At 38.5% G+C, this 22,531-nt stretch overlaps 1 long non-coding RNA gene across 1 annotated transcript in view; it reads right to left on the bottom strand.

The window, feature by feature from the left end:
• Window positions 1-9,470: 9,470 nt before the first annotated feature.
• The window catches only part of LOC148055687 (uncharacterized), a 74,373-nt gene continuing 61,312 nt past the window's right edge, over window positions 9,471-22,531 (bottom strand). The window contains exons 3-4 of the long non-coding RNA XR_015704998.1: window positions 10,489-10,536; window positions 9,471-9,748 (exon numbers count right to left, since the gene is read on the bottom strand). This is a non-coding gene — a long non-coding RNA (uncharacterized LOC148055687). The remainder of the gene's footprint in view (window positions 9,749-10,488; window positions 10,537-22,531) is intronic.

The raw sequence follows: 22,531 nt of genomic DNA on the forward strand, positions 1-22,531 counted from the left end.
ACTGAACTTTTTGGTACCTCCAAAGATGTGTTATTACCAAACGTTGTTCTTAATGATGTATGATAAGTTTTAGTGATGACCTGATTCTGTAATCCTATTGAACTCTGAACTGACAGCACTTCTCAGAAACAATGTTCCTTTTCAGGCTTCGTAAGAGATCTCTTGAACACAGCGTAGAAATTGCAGATCATCAACTAAAATTTAAATTCCATCCAACTCAAATGTTCCCAAACAACCCTCCTGTAACCTAAAAAAAAAAATCTATTATCTATTCCTATACATACACACGCTTAAAAGACAACAAAAGCATCAGTCTATCGTTTAGTTCATTGTTTCTGACATGCAGAATACATGAGCCTGGTCTTATGGTTATCTTATAATTAACTCCTCCAGTTTCATTATGAAATTAATAATAATCATTCACTACTCCATGCATTTAAGTTCAATATCTTCACGTGCATGAAATTCTCTTTTCAATATTTCTTTATTAGTTATAATTTCATTTTTTCTTTGGAGTAAACTTTAGAAGCAGATATGAGTGTTCAATGCCCCAAAATGGGACTTGAGAGACCCCTCTAAATAAAGCAACATGCAATACTAAAATAAATAGCAAATAGGAACAACATCCCAGTCAGGAAAACAACAGTAATAGAGATATATTATGAAATGGTACAGCATCACTACAGGGTTTTACTCTGAGATGACCACATGTCTGTATGGTCAGGTCCCCTATTATGGCATTCATTTCGCGCAGAGAATTTCAAGAATTTCAGCTTCTAGGTTTTGACAGATAATATCTTGTTCCCAAAGTCAAAGACAACTCTGAAAACTCAAATCTAGCATAAACCTAGCAGTGTATCTCCTAGCACTGGAGAGAAAATAGAAATAGTGGGCTGCCTAAAACCCCAGTTGGATTCCACTGCTGTGGAGCTTGTTGCCTTTCCAGAATAAAATCTGTAAGCTGGACTGCTGACATTTTGGTCTTTTCTGTCTTCTTGCCTAAGTAGAACTCGCCCTTTGGATACTTAGTTCTCTCCCCCTTCGGTGAACTTCTCTACTGCATGGAGCCAGGCTGGGAAGGAGCCAAAGCTCAAGTCTGAATTGCACCCAGAAAGCTAGAAGTGGAGAGGAAGGCACAGAAAACAGCTGCAAAATGCAGGTATCACTGCCACAGATCACACTGGCTTCAGCTGCAGGATTTTGTCCTATTGCACACACACGCAAACTAAATGCTATAACCTCCCAAACTCTTTCTAGCATACTCTAGCACATATGTATAAATTTTACATATAATAATCAATCATACCCTCACACCTACTAGGTATTTCCAAAATAAAAGTGAACTTATAAACAATAAAAACTAAGTTGATCCTTCATGATGCTACCAAAACAAACGCATTATGCAATAGGTATTGTCACGCTGGCCAAGACATCACATTAGGGCTGCATGCAGGTGACTAGGTTGCTGACGAGACCCTGCCTAACAGACAGGGTGTGAGAAATTGCTGGACATAGCATAAGAAAATTCACGGACTTGACAGCTCACAACATAAGAAGTGTTACAGATAGCAACAGGAGGGACCGCTGGCTTTGCAGATGGTTATGGAGTTAGTACATGAGAAACAGTGAAACTGCACAGATGATCAAAGAGGGGAGTATTGCAGAGCTTTAGGAGGTTGTCCTGCATGGCCAACAGTACCTAGGTCACCATTTCAGTGATACCATAAGGCCAAGATTACCTAGGTAATTGTGTCAAAAATATCTAATTTGGGTATGGATTTAGAATAACTGGCACCAATGGGAGAATATTATAGATCGATTATCTGGGAGAAGACTAGGGCAAAGACAGGGAAATAAAAAGGTGATAAAAAGGAGAGTGAAGCAATAGGAAGAAACATAATAAGGCGTGCAAACGTCCTTGTAATCAGGGCTGTCTGGGAATACACATGGCAGCCCTGTGCTCCATCACTGCAGACTAAACCAGGACAATAAACCAAACCTGTTGTTCTGACAGTATCACAGGAGCTGAACCCATTTCTGCAGTCAGGAGGACCATGAGCATAGCAAGAGGGAATGCTTTCCCCTGCAAGCACATGGGAGCACCCTAGGGGGGCTGATCCAACATCCTGTTGTCACCTTTTTTGATGACAGGTACAGTCCTCACAGCATCAACATCTTCCCAGTCATTTCCTAATACACTGCTGTATCCTCTCCACATAATATGTTAAACATCTGTTAGAAGTTACATTTTAGGAAGGAGAGTGAGGTTACTGTAGTTAGGTTACAAATTGCTACTCTACCGTTAAAAAAAATTATAATTAGATTTTCCATAGTAGGTTGATTTGACATTCAGAATATTTTTCTTGCTTTAGTTTATGATGGGATTACACTCTATAGTATTGCCATTCAATGCACAACAGATTTACTGATTTAGTTTCATGATCATTTATTGGGTTATACAGCATTAGGAATACAGCGTGAATTACATGCTCGTTAGTCAGGTATCTGCTCTGTTAAAACAAGATTTAAACTAGGATTTCCAATTTTTTGAAAATGCACTCTTTTTAAGTCTACATACTTTAATTTACTTTCAATTTCCTTTATAATTTACTGTGTAACCACGGCTACCTCTATCTTAAATAAGTTATTCCTATATTTAATGGACAATACATATGATTGGATCCTACAGTTTGCGTATGTTTTTCCTGATTAAGCATCCATAGACATGAACAATCTTCTAATTCATTTTGTCAAAGATGCAAGGAATTACTTTGTTTTCTGTTGCAGACACTCTCAGGATGACCCTTTCATTCTGGAGTTAACCTATCTGAATTACATACCCATTAAATTAAATGAATTGTCAAAGCTGAATTTGACAATTCTGTACAAAAAGCTATTAATCAAGAGATTTGTAATGTAACTGTTAAGTGAACAATGAGAACTTAAAGTAGCAATATTAGGGTTTGTAAAAGAAGTACCAATTAGCGCTGTAATTTTTCTCATGTCATACTGCTGCAGCTCTTAATAGTGCCATTCATTTAACAAGTTAGGTAGGACATGGGCTTAACCTGAAAGCTTTATGGCAAACATCATGAGCTTTGAAATAGTTCAGAATATAATTTTTCCAGTTCATATTTTTGAAGATTAGCTAATCCTTCGATAAATTGCATGTTCAAATATAGCATCTTACTTAAGTATATGGACAGAAATCTCCCACAGCTGACATATCCTTTGATATCCAGCCATAATACATGCAATTGCCACATAGCTCTGTAGCAATTCTAGCAACACTCATTTCCTCTTCTCCCTACCGCCTCTGCCCAGAACGGTTTCAGTTAGTGCAAAGATGTCTACAAGGCAAGGCGACATTTTCTCATCACACAGACATATGTGGTACCTAGGAATTGCCACTTGAAACATCTGTATTCTCAACTTCAGTACTGCTTTCACACGTTTTTGTCCTTGAGGAGATTCAAACCAATAGAAACCGAATATTAAAATATAGTTCTAGCTAACAGATAAGGCCATATTATTGAGTGTAAAATCTCATTCCTATTGAAAACTCACTCCTACAACACTATGGAGGTCTTCAAGAAATTATTTAAGAGGAACTGAAACACATGAGAGCACGAATCTTGACTCCTGACCATGGTCTGCATATACCTGTGCATGGAAATGATGCTCACAATACAAAGTACTAAGGAATTGCTCCCTTTGGGTAGTAGTAGCAAGATAGCCTCAAATTTCCCGGACGAAAGTCAGCACAAGTATCAATGGCCCTGTCTTAATGCACTTCAAGGATGATACACTGTGTGACTGAGCACACAGTAAGGAAGGACAGGAAAATATTTCTTAAGATTTAATCAGGCCACCTTTTTCTTCCTGATGTTAGTTCATTAATCTCTGCACCTCTTCAAAGCTGTCACAAAAGGATTTGTCTTCTCAACTGTTCATTTGTTTAAAGAACAAAGAGAGATGTATAAACCACAATTTTCTTTTTCTCTCCCTCCCACCCCCCCAATTTGGCTGGAATATTCACAGATTGTGCTAGATCAGGCATCAAGGTGTCCTTTAACCACTGAACATATGTAAAATAAAGTCATCCAACTAAACTTTAGCCTCTACATAGTAGTAAGTTGTTTCAGTAAGCTCAAATCAAACCAGATAAAAATAGAATGCATCAGTCCACTAAATAAACAATGAAAAATTGTTTCATGAAATGACATTCTGAGCATTTCATTAATATTTTTCAGATCTTTTTCATTCTGAGAAAGAGAGAAGATATTTAATTTCATGTAGGAGTAAAAGAAAAGATAAAGTATATCTTACTTGTTTCATACAGAACTCATGAAAACACACAAAATAAATTCCACAAGACACTTGTTCTCTGTTGGGTTCACAATACACTTCAACATAAGCTAATGGGACGATTTTGTAAAAACATTAATAAGTCTTTAAAAATCAGCAACAAAAGCAAACTTTCTTCTTCCATTCATATTACAGGAAAACTGTGTTCCTATGCCTCCAATTGCCTTTTTTTTTTGCCATTAAAATACCATATGATTTCTTTTAATTCTTGGTTTGCTTAGTGAACAAAGAAAAGAAATGCAGAAATTCTGTTTTATTTCAATAAATTGGTTAAAAACTTGCTGACTTTCTGCATAATTTAATATAGAATATTTATGGCTTCAAATGAATTAATCACACGGGCAAATTACAGACATCATTAGTCAATTATGCATACCACCACAGGGCGTGCAAATGCAAGACTCAAATCACACAAGATGTCTTCAAGTGTTACTGAAAAAAGCATTAAAAACCATGGGTTAAAGTCACGCTTGTCACGAATATATGGAATTCCTTTAAGTTTATAGGTTTCTTCTCTGGTGGAATGAAATAAAAATTTACCCACTTACCTCTAAGCTTTTTAATCATTTCATTTCTTACAGATCTGATCTGTTTGTAGAACATAAACACAATTAGCTCCTCAACTACAGATTGTTTGGGGGGTTTGGGCAACAGAAGCCTTAGCTGTACATTTGATTAAATAATTATTCCTTCACCTGCTGAAGATTTCAGTGCAATAGCAGTTCTTTGGAGAAACATGTTTTTTGTCTCAGAAAACAGGTTCTTTAAGATACCCAGTAAAGAACTCATGTTTAGATGTAATTAAAATCTTTATCTAAAGACAATAATTAAAAGGACTTTTGTTACTACAACATTAAATTTGAAAGTTATGTACGCAAGCAAAGACACTTCTCATTCCTGCAGCATAGCCACACTAACTACAAGTGCTGTATTCCACTATATATAATCGGTCAATTGGGGTCAGTAATTCATTTTATCAACACCATAAGGCAAGGAGGGGATTTTGGGGTGCATTGATAAGATCCAAAGAACTGCGGTGCAGAGATCGCTCATCCAATTTAGAGCAGGCTGGTAGGGCTACGCCGGACAGTAGTAGCATGGCATAGCAATACTGCATCAGGGCCCAAAACCAAGGCCACTTGGCTCCAGAACAGCCTCATGCTGGTACAGATATACTGCTTCTGAAGATAATTTTGTCACAGCCAAATTGTTTATTTCTGTATCCTGTTCCATATGTGCTGGCCTGGGCAGGATGCCCTGTTGCAGGTGTCCTGCCATAGCACCTCTTCTCAGAGGGCAACACCTGAGAGGTGGTACTTCGCACACCACCTACATGAGGGCAGTCTGGCAGACACGCTCTCCTAAAAGCATGTGAATAGCAAGGATGTAGAGAGCTTCATGAAGCACATTATACAGCAAGAATAAACTACCTCACAAGCAGGGAGATACAATCAACCTCTCTGGAAAAAAATAACCAAACAAAAGCTGCATTTGGCAGTATAGCAGCGCTGCAAAAAGAGATGATGGAAGAGTGAAGTATGATTAGAAACTACATAAGACTACAGAATTTAGACTAAATTAATTTCTTAATTTTTTTTTTCATATTTGGCCCTGATGCCACCACCTTCATCTTCACAAAAACACAGTGAAATCTTTTTTGTCTTTAAGCAACCAAAACGTCAGCTCCATGGGAAAGATGCTGCATCCACACACAGTAAACTCACATGACTAAGCTGAGATAGTCAGGTTGATACTGATTCAGAAAGTCTAAACTCTAATTAAATTCTCATATTTTTCATTTAGCTGTTTACTTTCATAATAAAATACTTAATAATAAAAACACTTTCATAATAAAAGCTATTATGCATCTATTAAGCAACATACTGGTGTGTCTTAACTCCTCTGGAGAAATACAGCTCTGTGTTTGTGGAAAACTCCTATTGTATAACCTCCCTTCAGTTATTCCTCAAATCCTCTCCTGTCCTCATGGAAATCAGCTGTAGTTGTTCAGTGAGGTTAAAGTCAAAATACCACAAGACCACTCTGTCCTAACTCATTCTCAAGACTCCGCTTTTTACTCCCCCTCACCCCAAAATCTTAAATGAACTTGTACGTCATTATCCTCAACAAATGCAACCACAGGCAAAGGGCTGTTTTCCAGACAGGACCTGTTCACATGGGAGTGCGTACTGGGGCAGTCCGATTCATGTTCCTTGCATCTCCTCCACCACTTCCAGAAGTATGACTGCAAGTCATCACCCTCCCCCTGTCAGTGCCTCTTTTGACTGCAAATCATCACCCTCCCCCCATCAGTACCTCTTTTAACTTCAGAGCTTCACACTCAACTTCTGTTCTTAAATCAGTCTTCCCACATTATTTTCAAAGACTATCTACCCACCCTTATTTCTTATTTAAGGAGTAGTTTCAGGACCATGCTTTAATAAACAAACAAATACTATTCTTCAACAAAGATTTATGTTGGGTCTGATGAGTTATTTTAGTTACAAACTTTTTTCTCCCTGGTTCACCCAAGGAACTGGTTTGCCAGCATCTCCCCTCCAAAGGGTAGACTTGCAGGCTGTCAAAATACACAATTAAAGCCATTCTTCAAGGCAATTAATAACAGCAAGAAAGCAGCATGCTGCAAATAGTTTGTCACTGGTCAATGGCTAGGCTACGCCCTGCATTCCCTCAACCTGAAATTGAATTTTTCCACAAATTTCAGGTGAACGTCAGAGTTTGGCAGTATCTAAAATGTCACAGCCGGCACTGCACAATCTCACCGAAAACAAGATAATTTTTGCTACTAGGAGCTCAAGATCTAAATGGATTCATTTCTTTGGAAACCAACAGAAAAAGTCCTGTTGACAGCAGCTTATTGGGTCCACCCAAAACATTCCAGATGACTGCAAGACAAGAAATCTAGCTTGTTCAGAGAGTCAGATAGGGAATATTTACACACATTGTTATTTTTTGCCTGAAGAGATACATAAATATTCTCTCTTAATCTGTAGTGAGGCAATCCTGAGTCTGAAGGGCTGCTCAGAGTGGGACTGAATACCTGCCATTCTGCACACTACTTCTATTAGCAAGTTAACCTGAGGAGGGGAAATCTCCATGGGAATTTTTTTCATATGCCTGGCATCACAAAAATGGGAGGAATGGAGATTTTGTTCAAAATCTCCACGGCACCTCCAGAATCTTGTAACTGGATGAGAAAGCTGCATTTTCCATCTGCATTTATGTAATTATCTTTTAACCTTTTATGTTGCTCCTACTACTCAAAATTGGATAAATTTTAAAACAATGATGTGGGTTTTGGTCTGTGGCCACAATGTTGTTATATTGAAGCCAAAGCACAGAAGCTGCCAATGAGATTAAGTTCAGTTCTGCATTTAATCAAATTCACATCATCTAATAGATTTCTATCATCTTGCTCTTTCCTTTCTCTCATCCCTTCTCCAGACAAGTCTACTCTTTTTTCCTATGTTTTATAATATCAGCTATTTTTCCAGTCATATAGCTAAACTTAAAAAGATAAAATAGTGAAGTTAGAAGTTGTCTGACCAGTTCAGCTTTTGTATGAGGTATAATCATAAAAACTGGTTACGTTGTGTGCCTTCACTCTAGCACCTAGAAAAGCAAGTAAGCGTTACAAGGGAGTTTGCATTTTCTTTGGTCACTCCTCCCTGTGCATGGAGTCTCTCCTTTAGGCATTTCAGAGTGACCAAAGAGAATTTAATGTTGTACATAAACTTGCCACCAAAATGTAGCACAGTGACTCTGTTGAATTTGAGATCGATACTACAAAGGCAAAATTTCAAACTTTTTCCTCTCATTTCGTGTATGAGTCAATAAACCACTTAACATTAAAAATTAGTCAGCCTAACTATGTTGCAAAGGAAGATGTTAAATACCACTGCAACAATAAGTGTTAAAAATGAACTTGTTAAAGTTCACAGGAAAAAGAAATTAAAGATTGATAGCAGTGTTAGTTCTGAGACCCTGAATACATCCACCAGCTTAGAACACAGCTTAAAACAGGCTACATGTAAATGAAATTAACATAAGAACTGTGACAATTATTTGATGAGGTGTTTTCACATTCTGTATTCAAAATGAAGTAAACCTACTAAAAAGACAAGTAAAAAGAGGGGGGCATTTCTTAGTTTTGCACGATGTTGTACTACTATAGGCTTTGAGGAGAACGACACAAACATACCCATTTCATACAAGTTTTCTGAGATTTAACATGTTTTAGACACAATTGAAAGAACACAGCTAAGAAATAGCTTTTTGTGACCTTCAGAGTGGTGGAATTCACTGTGAAACTGAAAGTCATTTTATTACAAACAACAAACATGAACAGATTAACAAGGAAGCTTAACCAGCTCATACTCAAACTATATATCAGTGATTAAATAGATCTTACCCTGTCGACTTCTCTTAAGCATAAATGTTGGTAGAAGGAAATAAGGGGAACAAGCCCATTGGTTGGGGAAGAAGGAAAAAGAAGAGAAATTACTATAGATCATAAACTCACTTGGGAAAGGTACCAGATGGCCTTCATTTTCACAATTGCAAAGGACAATTAAAAAAATCTAATTTCAAAATCTAGGAGTGCATATATTTACAGGTAATGTACCTTAATATTTCTACCAAAGTTTGTCATATTAAAAAAAAAAATTAAGTAGTGCCAGTCTTTCATGTTAATTCAAGTGACTCTGACCACAAATACCAATCTGTCCAATATCTAGGGTCCTATACTGGAGGCTGAAGTGTTTGGGAATTTCAAGTTCAGCTTTAGCAATGAAGACCTTGAAAAATCTCACTTAAACATCAGATTTAATTTTTGATATCAGTGTTTAATTTAGATATTGACCAGGAGATGGCAGCAGTACCCACTGAATTTATTTACATGACTACGAAATTACAGCACATTAAATTCAAAACAAATATGGAACATATGCAAATTATAGATATGAACTCATAAATCCTGCAGATGCTCTTAAAATATAATTCTTCATCAGGGACTGTATTATATGCGTGATCATTTGCTTCTGGGTCACCTTCAGAAATGAATTACAAATTGATATATTTTCATATGCCATGGCATGTTCTTTGCAAGTCAGAAACCAATGATTTATTCCCTTATTTATAGATTCAGTAATAATACACTGCAGAACACAGAGTGATCTGTGGGTAGTGGTGGATAAAACTTTTAAAACGTGATTTACGGCTGTAAGGAAATGTCCACAAGTCAAGGATACAGATAGGATATGAATCCCAGGTATGAAGGTGTTACTAGTCCAAAGGAACTGGAACAGCGATGGTGAGGGGGGAGGGTCATGCTTCGCTACTGGAAATAAGGAGGAGAGATCTGAAGAGAGAAGGAGAGAGGAGACCGAAAAAAGAGAACAAAGGAGGACCTCTGTAATCTTTCCAAAAGACAAAAGCTCACGTAAATCCCAAAAAGCTGTTTCAAATCATGACCTGTGTGCAAACATGTGTGAACAAGAAATAAAATTAAGAAATCAGAAAAGCACAATGGATTTTAAGGTGAAGTTCATTAATGAATGCTGCTGTAGAGGACAATGGAATCCAAAGGATGCTTACGGCTTTTCTACACATTAACGATGTTACAGTTTCATCTGCTTTCACAGGCTTCTTCATTGCACCAGTGCAATCCTGTCAGTTACTGTATATTCAGTAATGCAAGAGTTCTTTTACAGTAACAACAATCATGTTAATAACAAATTTGAATCAGTTCCAGCTGACATTTTTACTATAAGTGAAATAAATATTATCCTCATTTAACAGTCAAAGAAACTTCACCTCAGAGCGCCTCATAGTTACTTGGTGTTTCAGAGCAGAACCAGAATGAGTTGCTAACTAGCTCCTACATCTTTTCCACCAAAACACATTGCTATCTAGTGGAAAATCGGTTAAGCCACTGTTGTAACGAAATTGCTTTTCCAATGTCCACTCAGAGCAGCTAGACAGGTCCCTGGAGTTGAAGGTACCCACCAACACGACACGTGGCCCCAAGAGAGGCCATTCAGAGTAAAGAATAAAGACAACCATTTTTCCAGAGGAAAATTAAATAAATGTTAAATTTACCTTCTTCACAATATGCAAAGCATGCCTTGCAGGGTTAGTCATCACTGCCTGTAAGTGACACAAGGCAAACCCATCAGCGTTGCTAAAATTAAACCATGGCATCGCCTAGAGCAGAGACCAAAATAACTGCTGGCAGAGGAGCTCACAGAGCACTGGAGAGCTGGGCTCAGCACTCCGGTTCTTCAACAACCGAATGAAGAACAGGAGATATAGCTGACACCAGGCTCTGGCACAGGCCAGGCTCTATATCCTGACCACGCATTTTTTCCCCTATCCTTAGCAGTCTGCTACCACAAACAGCTGCCAAATTTACCCACCTGTAAGGTGGAATATTGCTTACCACAACAGACCAAGGCCAACAGCACAAACCCATAAATACAAGGAGTCACAGCAGTGCTGGAAATTTCAGCTCCTCTGGTCAATGCAGATACCAACTAGTAGTATCTTAAGCCACTAATGAATAATAAAACCAAAAAGCATGCCGTGAGTGTAGGGCTCTTGCTGTCCTGCCCTCTGTCCAGCTTGAGGGTGCTGCCCATCGTGGGCAGGAGTATGTAGAAAGAGACCCTGCACACAGAAGTGGAGGGATGTGCAAAATTCATCTACACTCTACATCTTCATTCATCTACATCTAATTATTCCGCAAACACTGGCCAGCAGGCTCAAATGTGATTTTATTTTCCACCTATGTAGAAAGATTAGCAGAACAGTTCAGTCAGACCAGAAGCACAAGTGCAGCTTCTTCACAGTAGGAATATGAACCAAATGCTGGCAGTATTTAATGCATCTGTTCACTTGTGCTGGAGTGCATGTTTGGAGGAGCAGTAACAGTATCGTAACTGACCAAAGGCCTTTTCCCTCTCCTAAGCCTAGATGGATAACACTGGCTTCCCTCTAACACTGGCTGCTAGAAGGTTGAGAGTTCTGTGGAACAAAGGTAAAGCCGTCCAGCAAGAAAAATATATCTTTCAATGTTGCAGATCTTCAAAACCCAAATGCAGCACCCAGCTCACAGAACAAGGACCGTTTCCCAGTAATTTCCCATGGATGACATTGCTTTTGTGTGCCTTAGCGTATGGACTCTGCTCATTCTGTATACGATTGCTCAAAACACACTTTGGTATCAGCCCCTCACTAACGCAGATTTCCTTCCACAATATTCACAACCAGTCTTTTCTTGGTTAGAGTAGCTTGTGATAATTACTTTGCTGTTTCAATACATCCAAGTTACAGGTTCTAGAAAAAAAAATTAAGAACGAACTTTGTTGCATGTTGGATTCTGGAGAACACCAAACTGGAGGGTTTCTGTGTGTTACTTGCAGAAACAAAGAAATAATTACCAGAAAATCTAGTATGTAATGTTTCAGCTCCTTTCTTTCTGGCTGAAGAATCTTTTTGGCTCGTTGATTTAGGAAGCTAATAATAACATGAATGTAATTGAGAACATGGAAATCAACCTTTAACAACTAAGTGATCTCATTCTTTCAATTGTAGTTAGCAAGAGTAAGGTGTGTCTGACAGTCACTGAAAAGTTTAGCCATACTTGCAGATGGCACCTGATTAATGTCTTCAGGATGACAGATCAGTGGTCATCTGCATTTGATAAGAGTGCTAGACCTCTAGATACTGCAGAATAAAAACCAATTCCACATCTTGCTGTCCAGATTTTTTATTTATTTGTTTTTAAGTGTGAGGGTGCCTAATCTGTCATATCTCATGAAGCTGAAAGTTTGTCTCATCACTTCTTTACTAGTTAAATGAAGCAAACAAATGAAGAGCACCTTATAATATAGGCTAGAAAACCATCAATATTCTGACAAGAACAAGTTTTTAAGACCTCTTTCTCTGGCCTCAAAAGGAGCCACTTCATAATTCTAGCAGAAAGAGAGGGCAGAAGAGGAGACAGCTGGCTGACACGCAGTCCAGATAACAGGAGGGTCATGACGTGTTGGCAGGTGGAAGCATTCTGAAGAAGGGGCAGAATTTACATACACCATTTCTTCACATGAAAGCATCTGCCAGGGTCCATCGGTAAAGCAAGGTACATCTCTGTGCTTGTCAGATCTGTCTCAGTTCGTCTGATCCCCTCCTTGCAACAAACTCATGCAACTAAGGAATCCTATGGCACTTTTACAAGGCAAAAATATCACACACTTTCACAATTAATCAGCTGCTGTGTATTTAGGACAATCCATAAAACCTGCTCAGAACTCCAGGTAATGGAAGGAGGAGCAACCTCACAGACAGCTGCAGCTGTGCAACAGGTATTGATCCAGCTGCAAGGGAAGTTCAAGGTCCCAATTACATATAGTGAGTCAGAAAGGGGCTTTTCAATACCTGCTTTTTCATGTCAGCTAGTGCTGGGCTAGTTTTCCCAGAATGCCAAAGTTTGTTTTCTCACTATGAACAAAATTGTTTTTTTCCTTTTCACTCAAACTCCCCATCCCTACATATCTTCGTATAATACTGTAATTTAGAATTATCTTATACACCAATGCTGTGAAGAAACAAGAATTCTGAGAATTTTTGCACCGTCAGTTTCTTGCCAGAAATAGAACTTTTAAAGTAAAGCTAATCTTCCATAATGTATTTCACAATGTTCTCATCAGAGGATTATAATTACATGACTTCTGACACCTGCTGTTATTTGACTACTTAGATTTAGGTCAATATTTTCCATTTATAACTCTTTACTGAAATAAACAAAAAAATTATCTTCTACTAAAATAATTTGACAGTTTATCATTGTACTACTTAAAAAAAGTGACTGCTCTGACAGACTTAAAAAAAGGCTTTAGTAAGTATCACTGCTGTCAAAAAGAGGCTAAAACCCACAATCAGTTCACTGTTGTTCTTCGTGGCCAGTTGTCATATCAGCGCAGTTCAATTAAGACTGAGGCTGAAGTTCTACCTCCCTGGCAGACAATGGAAAAATAGTGTCAGTTTTTATAAATCAAACACCTTTTTCATTTTTAAAATTAAATTTTCTGTTCACATGCCTCCTATTAGCAGAACTCCAGGAGATCAGCCTCCCATTCGTATTAAGTTATCTATAGGAGGATCTTCCAACCAACATAGGAAGAGAAGTTTTACAACTGACTGCTTCTGATTTTAAGTCTATAAAAGAAATTTTAAACCTCTTCAATTTAACTTACTTCATTAATGAAAATTAATTTTATCCCCTCAAAGAGCTAATATTTTCTATCCTTGAAGAGATGCTTCCTCTATTTGTTCTCCTGAAGAATTAAAATATCATATATTAACTTATTCTGAATCTCGACCACTTGATAATAAGAACAATCTACTACATGACCAATAAATGTTAGTAATTGGGGCTGAGGTACAGGAAATACTGAGATTTTTTTAGTTTGTTTGTATTTTTCAAACATAATACTAAACTCTTCTGGTGAGTTGACCCTGGCTGGATGCCAGGTGCCCAGCAAAGCCATTCTACCACTCCCCTTCCTCAGCTGGACAGGGCAGAGAAAATATAATGAAAGGCTCATGGGTCAAGATAAGGACAGGGAGGTCACTCAGCAATTACTGTCACAGGCAAAACAGACTCCGCTTGGGGAAATTAGTTTAATTTATCACCAATCAAATCAGAGTAGGCTAATGAGAAATAAAAACTAAACCTTAAAACACCTTCCCCCCACCCCTCCCTTCTTCCCAGGCTCAACTTCACTCCTGATTTCTCTACCTCCTCCCCACCTTCTCACTCCTCTCTCCAGCTGTTGTTCTGCAGGTCCTGCCCCCCCCCCCCCCCCCCCCCCCCCAGCCTTCTTAAATAGGTTATCACAGAGGCACTACCTACCACCATCACCAACTGGCTCAGCCTTGGCCAGCAGTGGGTGCATCTTTTGCCATACAAACCCCATACAACGCTTTTCAAAGTAGTTTTTCTCTCTAGTGTCCTGTGCCTGGATCTTGTTTCAAAATACCTTGTGTGAGAACATTCTACCAGTTGAAGTGTGGGTTTGGGGTTTTTTTTGGTGCCTCTGCAAACCTTTGGAACAGTATTCAAACCAACAGTAAGCTAAAGTTAGTTTCTTTTCATCAGAAGTACAGCACTTGATAATGCAAGTTTTAACCGTATATGTTTTTATCCGTGGAACAGCAGAAATTATTATAGCACATTTCTAGTACAAGTTTATTCTCTGGTGTATAAACTACTTTCTATATTGATATGCAAATATTCAAACTTCCATGTCTGGTCACTTATAAACTTTAGAATTGCACAAACAGATGCTTTAACTTAAATTTCTGTCTTAAACAGACATTTTCCTTTCTTTCCATCATTCTCCTCTCAATAATGAACAAGGCCTGTGTGGGTCTTGAGCAGCTTTTGCTTCTATCACCCTGGTGTAAGAAGCCAAAGATCACAGAGCAACTGAAATGGAAAAAAATAATTCCACCAAAAACTCAACAAGATATCAATACCTAGTTGTTTTCCTAAGTAAAATGGCAAGTATCTGGTTTATTCAAATGCGACAGGTAAGCAATAAGGGGAAAGGCGTGTGTGTAGTAGAGAGATCTTTCTTTGCTGGGAGGCAACTGCAGTAATAACCAAGTGACTCAGCCTCCTGCTAAAAATGTTATTTCCACCCCTGCCTTTTGAAAGGATCCTTTTGCAGAAAATCCACACATCATTCAGCTTTACTGAACGCTGAAATGAAAAATAGATGCCCACTGTCATACAGCTATATTGATTATGAGTGAAAATGTGATCATTTTGCATTAACTTGCCCCACAGCACTGGAGTTCCATCAAAGCATCAGAAGGAAATTAATGCTTTCATATAGTGCCTAAGAAAAATATGAGATGTTGTTCACTTTGCCCTCTAGACAAAGAGGTATATGCCAGTAGCTGAGAGGTAATAGCTTTCAGAAGAGAACATGAACTCTAGACTTTTATTAAAATCATTATTTAATGTGCAAAAAATAATGAAGCCACAGCCTTGGCATTTAAAACAGCAATTTGTAGTCATTACATCTTAGATCATGAGGCTTATTTTGTAAAAAGCCAGTCTTTCTCAAATTAAAAATTCATCATCAACTCCCACAGATTATGTAGTCCTTTAAATGATGCCATTTCATACAGATTTATTCCAGCTAAACAAAGAGCCAGTGAAGTGGCACACAAAATATCTATTTCATTGCTTTCTCTCTAGAAAGACCTTTCTACTCCTTAGACTGTTCAAAATCTCACACAAAGGTTGACTAATGCATTGATATTTTAGTAATTTCACCTTCCCGGGACATTTGGGTCTTAATTTGCCATGCTCCTCATCCCCATTGTAGAGTGAACTGTAAAAAACCTTCAACAGAAGGTTTCTTTCTTCTCTTTTCATACTTAGAATGGCAGCCCACAAAGGGAATGACGGTAAGAAGATATGAACAGGCCTAAGTGGATCCCTCTAGTTGACTATCATTTAATCCATTATGAATATTAGATTTATTTTTGATGGAAAAATAGGCAGTGAAAACCTGTTCCTCTCCATCAAGAATCCCGTTAAGAACATGCGTGGCAAAGTGACACAGCCCTACATAACTGACACTTGTTATTCTGCTTTATATCAAACACTGTTATGCTTGATTCTCTTTAAGCACGAAATGATTTTTACTAAATGAAGTCACACAACATCATAGCGCATTTAGATTTTAATGTTTTATCTAATAAATCTTTTGGAAGATCACTATGGCCTGACAAGAAGTTGCAAGATGCACATTCATTCTGTCTTACTAGTGAGATATTTTACTCAGTAACTTGGAGAAATGTAACCGAGATTTACATGTGTATCAGCAAGAGAACAAAAATGCACTGCACGTTTTATCTCTTTCCTGCTTCAAGACTTCTTTTAATTACCATTTGAGCTATAGCAGTGTCAAGAAGTTGGGATCCCTTTTGAAAAGAACATCAAGAGTCAGTTCCTCCCCCAAATTATTTTAACATATGGACCTGAATCGACACGTAACACCACCTGTAATTTAATTTTTTGTATGTTGAATAGGCATGCTGATTTCAATCCCCCTCCTCTTTTCAGCAGAAACAGTACATTTAAATTAACATGTTTCACAGTATGTCCTCTACTGTCTTCCAAATGTCTATACTCAAAACACCTCTCCCATGAAGCATCCCTCTTACAATGGCGATGCAGCTTTTTCTATACCCTTCTGCGATCTCTACACCTACCAGATAAGATTTTAATTAGGGGCTAGCAAGGGGCTAACAATGTTTTATCAAGGGACAAGTAACATTACATTTATTACTCTACTTTCCATCTAACTAAACACCTTGCTCTTTAGCTATATCTGCCAACAATTCTCTCCAAGACTTACCTCCAACTGCCTTCGGTACACAAACTTTCTATTAACCCTACAAAATATGTTTACTCACAAGTTTTGCAGAATCCTATGATACTTCATGAAACTTCACTAGGAGTCCAGACCTACATGCAAAGCAAACAGATCTCACCCTCATTAAACTGCAATTTACCAGAGATTTATGCAAAATTGTGGAATTCAAATTGGAAAATAATTTTTAAATACAGAAGATTGTGGGAATCTTGAACAGGACTGCAACATACACAGCCTATATGATGTAAAAAAATTAAGCAGAACAAGCTTCAAAACAAAAGCAGGTTATTGTACTTTTCATAACAACAGTCATTTCAGGAAGTTGAAAATAAAGGATGGCCATCATGACAGGTAGTTGGCTGGAAAGATAATAAAATGAGGTGCTTTGTTTTGGTCTCTGATAAGTTCCTACCAACCAAGTTATACCAGTGCCCATCCAAAACTACAATCTAAAAATCAATTTGGTATATATAATGAAATATACCATTTAAAGGAAAAATGAAAGTTAAGAAATGTAATCAGTGTTGCCAATTGGAAAGACACAATCTCATAGTTACTGCACATTACTGCAATTTAAAGAGTTTCACAATGAAGTCCACAGAAGCACAGAATGCACAAGCTTAGAACTGCTACTGTACAGGCATCAGTGACATTTAGGTTCCTACTTTCAGTTTGTTATTCATGAATCTTGCCATCTTTGAAGCAAATAGAAATATTATAATTTCTATCCAAGAAACAGAGATTGTAGAGAAATTATGAAAACAGCCAGTACCCTGATGCTTCAGGAAATGGTGTCACTAGTTAGAGGCTGCTTAAAACCTTAAAGTCTAAATAGTTTCTCTCCCAAAATTATTCTCAGTTATTCTGATGCTAGTGGAAGCTTTATCTTCAAATTTCCAAATTTATCTGCAGAGCTGAGAAAATATAGTGAATGTTGACACAAAATCTATAGGATAAAAAAGTAAGCCATCTCAAGTGGAAGAGCTTGCTGTCTCACAGGGGGGACAGGCAAGCTTACATCACTATCAGAGCAGTCTTGCATGCCAGTTACCACTCCACCAAAATGTTAAGGACATATTCAAAATCAAAACACCCTTTCTCAATACCTCTAAGAGTGCTGAATCCTCCAAGATAAGCATCTATTTAAAGCTTTTACATCCTCTTCATCATATGCACCTGCTTCCCTTACCTCCAGTTATATGGCCCCAGACAGATGCAGGCAAGCAGTTGTACAAGAAGGTCATTGCTCATTTTTTTCCTTTTTTTTTTTTTTTTTTCTCCAAGAAACATCTTTATATGTAATCCAAACAGCATGCAGATGAAGTTCTACTTTCATACTGCATACAGCTTCTTGGTGCTATGGACTTTCTTTAATGCTTAAATTCAAGCAAAATATTAAAAATTAGGGTCTCCTTTCACTAGATAAAGACCTATTGTGGGATTTTTAAGCATGAAAGCACAAAAAGCATTAAAGGAGTTGAGCGGTCTCAAGGGAAAAATAAAATTATTTTTAAAATCAGAAAAAATGGTTAGTCACTAAAAGTAAACACATTGAACTGTGCAGGCAAGTTTTTTTTTTCAGTATATTTTTTCTTCTACATTGTGCTCACCTTTTCCTCCCAAAGCCCAGCAAACATTTGAAATGATTATGTATTCAAGAATGGTGTATTTGCTGAAAGGCAGACAAATACTTCTTTAGCTTGAAACTCAATTTGTGGTTGAATGATTAATGTCATCTAGGTCTTGCAATTACATAAGTTTGGATGTCACCCAGGGGGTTCAGGTTGTCATGCCAGTAGAAGTACACATATTTCTTCTCAATTCAGTGCACAACAGGGTATGTTTCCCTAGACGGAGAACAAGCTCCCTCTATAGTTACAGTCTAGCAACCAACATTGCCAGGTCTGACAATGACAGCTTTAATTTAAATTCTTGTTTCTTTATGGTAAATAAACAAGAGCAGCCATTCCTGCATAATCTCTCTGTTGCATCACCTGCCTTCCAGTTACTATTACTACTCACTGATCCCCAGCCACAATTACTTTTTCAGGAGGTACTAAAGTTGCTAAAAATAATCCAAAAATATACAACAAAAAATGGTTAATCAAATACAGAATTTATATTTAGTAACTTTGATCAAGTCTTTCTTCACATTACCATTTCAGATGAACTCTTCTTTCATCATGTTCTCATTAATATTCTGCTAATATCATCAGTCTTAATTAACAAGCAGTACATACCTTTTGTTCTCATACCTCCGGTTTATTTTTTGTGTTTATATGTTCACAAAGTAGATAACACATTACTTGCATTTCCCATAACAATTTTATCTTCTCTATGCAGATGCTTGTCACCCAACTAGTCTCTAAGTCTGTCCCAGGCCAGGATCCCCAAAACTAACATCTGGCCACTCTAATCCAGGTGTTTGCTCTGCTACCAAGCTATGTGACTGCTAAGAGTGGCCGTGTTTCTAAGCAGCTCAGTCTGAAATTTAACAAATTGCAGAATAACCTGCCTTGGCCTATCTGTTCTGGAGGGATAAGTTTCCTGTCCACATTTAAGTTCCTAAGCTCTGCACTTCAAGATTGTCTCACTAGCATGCCAGGTATGCAAGTGATGGATTCACATGCGCTCATGCCAGCTATGTTCACAGTAAGAAATGTGCAGAGGGACAGAAGACTGCGAGAAACTGTAAAGAAAGTTTCCTCATCCCCATGTCATCTGCCCTTACAGCATGAGTGCTTCTAGTCCACTTTAATGCAAAGTCACATAGGCCAGGTTAAACCCCTTCCGGCAGGTTTAAGCCCAGTTGCTGGCCTTTGCTCCAAGATGGACTGAAAGCATGTGCTCAGTTATGGACAGCTAAGAAGGTGTTTAAGAAACAGGTCCTGATTCCTGTGACCAATAGCATGCACCCTGATGAAAGCCCCAGTGAGAATGCTTTTAATTCCTTCCATGGCAAAGATGAAAAGATTAGGGCTTTAAAATAACTTCCTTAGCTTTGCCCTGGAGGGGCTTAAAAGTACTCACACACCAAATTACTGGATCTCAATGAGAAGCCAAAAAATAAACTGGAGACGCACTAAAGAGGAGAAACTTAAAGTTGCCTCAGTTCCTCTCTCCCTCCCAGCTGGCAGCAGGAGCAATGCATTGGAGACCTACCCAGATTCCCTGCCAATATAATCTCAGCCCCATCCCAAGTACCAAGTGCCTCTTGCTAAGGCATCTGTCACATGGTGGGTGCTGAGGCTGTTGAATCCCAAGTCACGGCCCACCAAGCTGGTAAAGTGCCTCTGAGGCCACATCCAGAAATAACGCATTCCTCTTCAACACTGCAGAGCCTTGCAAGCCCTACTCACCACCGTGCAAAAACCTCACTCTACCACCACAGGCTTTTGCCTGTTACTCTCCTTGGTCACCTGCCATCTCAGCCAGTAAATGCTTTTCACACACTGTCTCACAGTAGGTATCTGAGCAGACTCCTTCCCATTTGATAGGTCTTTTACAGTTGAAGCATCTTCAGCATCATATGCGTAAGAGACAAGAAGCTACCTTAGGGCTCTGCTTGATTTTCATGGTCCTGTCTGAGGTACACATTCACAAACAAGACATTTTGCATACCTAGATTAACCACCGCAGTTTATCCTTCTGTACTCCAGGAACACCACTGACACAAGCATGTCACATGCAGGGAGAGGAACACGTAGTAAAACAAAAGTTTCAGATCCTCAGCAGTATTGGTAAAGGGAAGACTGAACATAAAAACAGATAAAATAGTTTACAACTACCATTGCATTTGCTCACTCACATTAAGGTAAAAATAACAATGTTTAAAACTTTAATACTAATAGCTATCTTGTATTTACTGGGGGTACCTAGTTCCCTGAAGCCTAGTTGAGTTTATTGAATGGTGCAAAAATTAACAAAAGCCGTAAGTTCATCTATGTTCCAATCCCTGCTTCCAACTGAGAAAAATCAAGCTCCTTGAAGGGAATACATCAATTCCTTAACAATAGTAGTATTTCAACTACTGCAGTATCATAATTTCTTACAGAAATTGGAAGTATATTGCACTTGCTATGCATATATGTTGTAATTAGCTTAAGAAGTAACTTTGAAATAAAAACCTATATACAACACTAATAATAATAAATATCGAAGTGAAAAAAAAAATCTGATTTAGAAGTGTTAATGTGGGCAATGGATCCTCATCTATGCTAAACAGCTTGGCTAATACAATCAGTTTAATTTTGTTATCATCATCCATAGGACATTAACAAACAATCACCAGAGAAACTCAGGGTATCTGACTACAAGACCTTAGCCATTTTTATGGCAAAATATCTAGTGGGGAAAAAAAAAAAGGCAAAAAAGGATTTCTAATTGACATCCAGCCATTCTAAAAACCAAGAGCTGATCAACAGTCAGCAGTCTCAGCCTCAAGGTTGTCTGTATTCAGTATTTCTGTAATAGAAACAAAAGTTTAATCTTCACACACAAAGCATGACACTTTTGCAGACAACGCAAAACCGGGGGGAGTGGCTGGTGCAGCAGAGAGTTGTGCTGCCATTCGGAAGGACCTCAACAGGCTGGAGAAATGAGCTGACAGAAGCTGTATGAATTTCAACAATGGGAAATGCAAAGTCCTGCACCTGGGGAGGAATAAAACCCCATGCACCTGTACAAGCTGGGGGCTGATAGCTGGAAAGCAGATATGTGGAAAAGGCCCTGGGGGTCCTAGTGGACACCAAGTTGGACAGCAACTCACACAGAGCAAAGAAGGACAAACAGCCACCTAAGCACCATTACATAGAAGGTAGTCAGCAGGTTAAGGGGGGGGTGATCCTTCCTCTCTGCTCAGCACTGGTGAGATACCTGGGAGTGCTGGGTCCAGTGCTGGGCTCCCCATTATGAGACAGGGAAATACTAGACCAAGTCCAGGAAAAGGCCACAAAGATGATTAAGGGACTGGAGCATCTGTCATATGAGGAGAGGCTGAGAGAGCTGGGACTGTTCAGCCTGGAGCAGAGAATGCTCAGGGGATCAGATCCGTGTGTACAAATACCTGATGGGGGAAGTACAGAAGAGGGAGTCAGGCTTTTGTCAGTGGTGCCCAGCGACTGGGCAACAAGAGGCGATGGGCACTAACTGAAATACAGGAAATTCCACCTAAACATAAGAAAGCACTTTCTGCTGTGAAAGTGGTCAGACACTGGAAGAGGCCGCCCAGAGAAGCTGTGGAGTTCTCCATCCTTGGAAATAGTCATAAACCAACTGGACACAGCCCTGAGCAACCTGCTCTGAGCAGGAGGCTGGACCAGATGATTTCCAGAGGTGCCTTCCTGCCTCAAAAAACAAACTTGTACTGAATGATTATCTATCTCAGTTTACTTTTTCTACTGTCCTGACAGCACTCATCAACTAAAGTAAAACAAACAAATGCACATGCACACACACCACCACACAAAAACCCCCAAACACCTAGCTAAAATGAAGATAAACTCCACTGAAATTCAAGAAATCTTATCTGAAAGATACATGAACTTTTTTGTTCAAAGTATTTAGCTACTGTACCAAGATGATTAGCCCAGCAGTCATTTACACAGACTAGACTTCTGTGGTTCAAACTTTTGAAAAGCTATAGAAGCACAGAGTATTTTTGCCACTTCTGAACAGAGGGAGCACAT

This window comes from Nipponia nippon, unplaced genomic scaffold, assembly GCF_047370975.1.
Source record: "Nipponia nippon isolate SJK-2023a ecotype South Korea unplaced genomic scaffold, ASM4737097v1 scaffold_2, whole genome shotgun sequence".
Lineage (NCBI taxonomy): Eukaryota > Metazoa > Chordata > Aves > Pelecaniformes > Threskiornithidae > Nipponia > Nipponia nippon.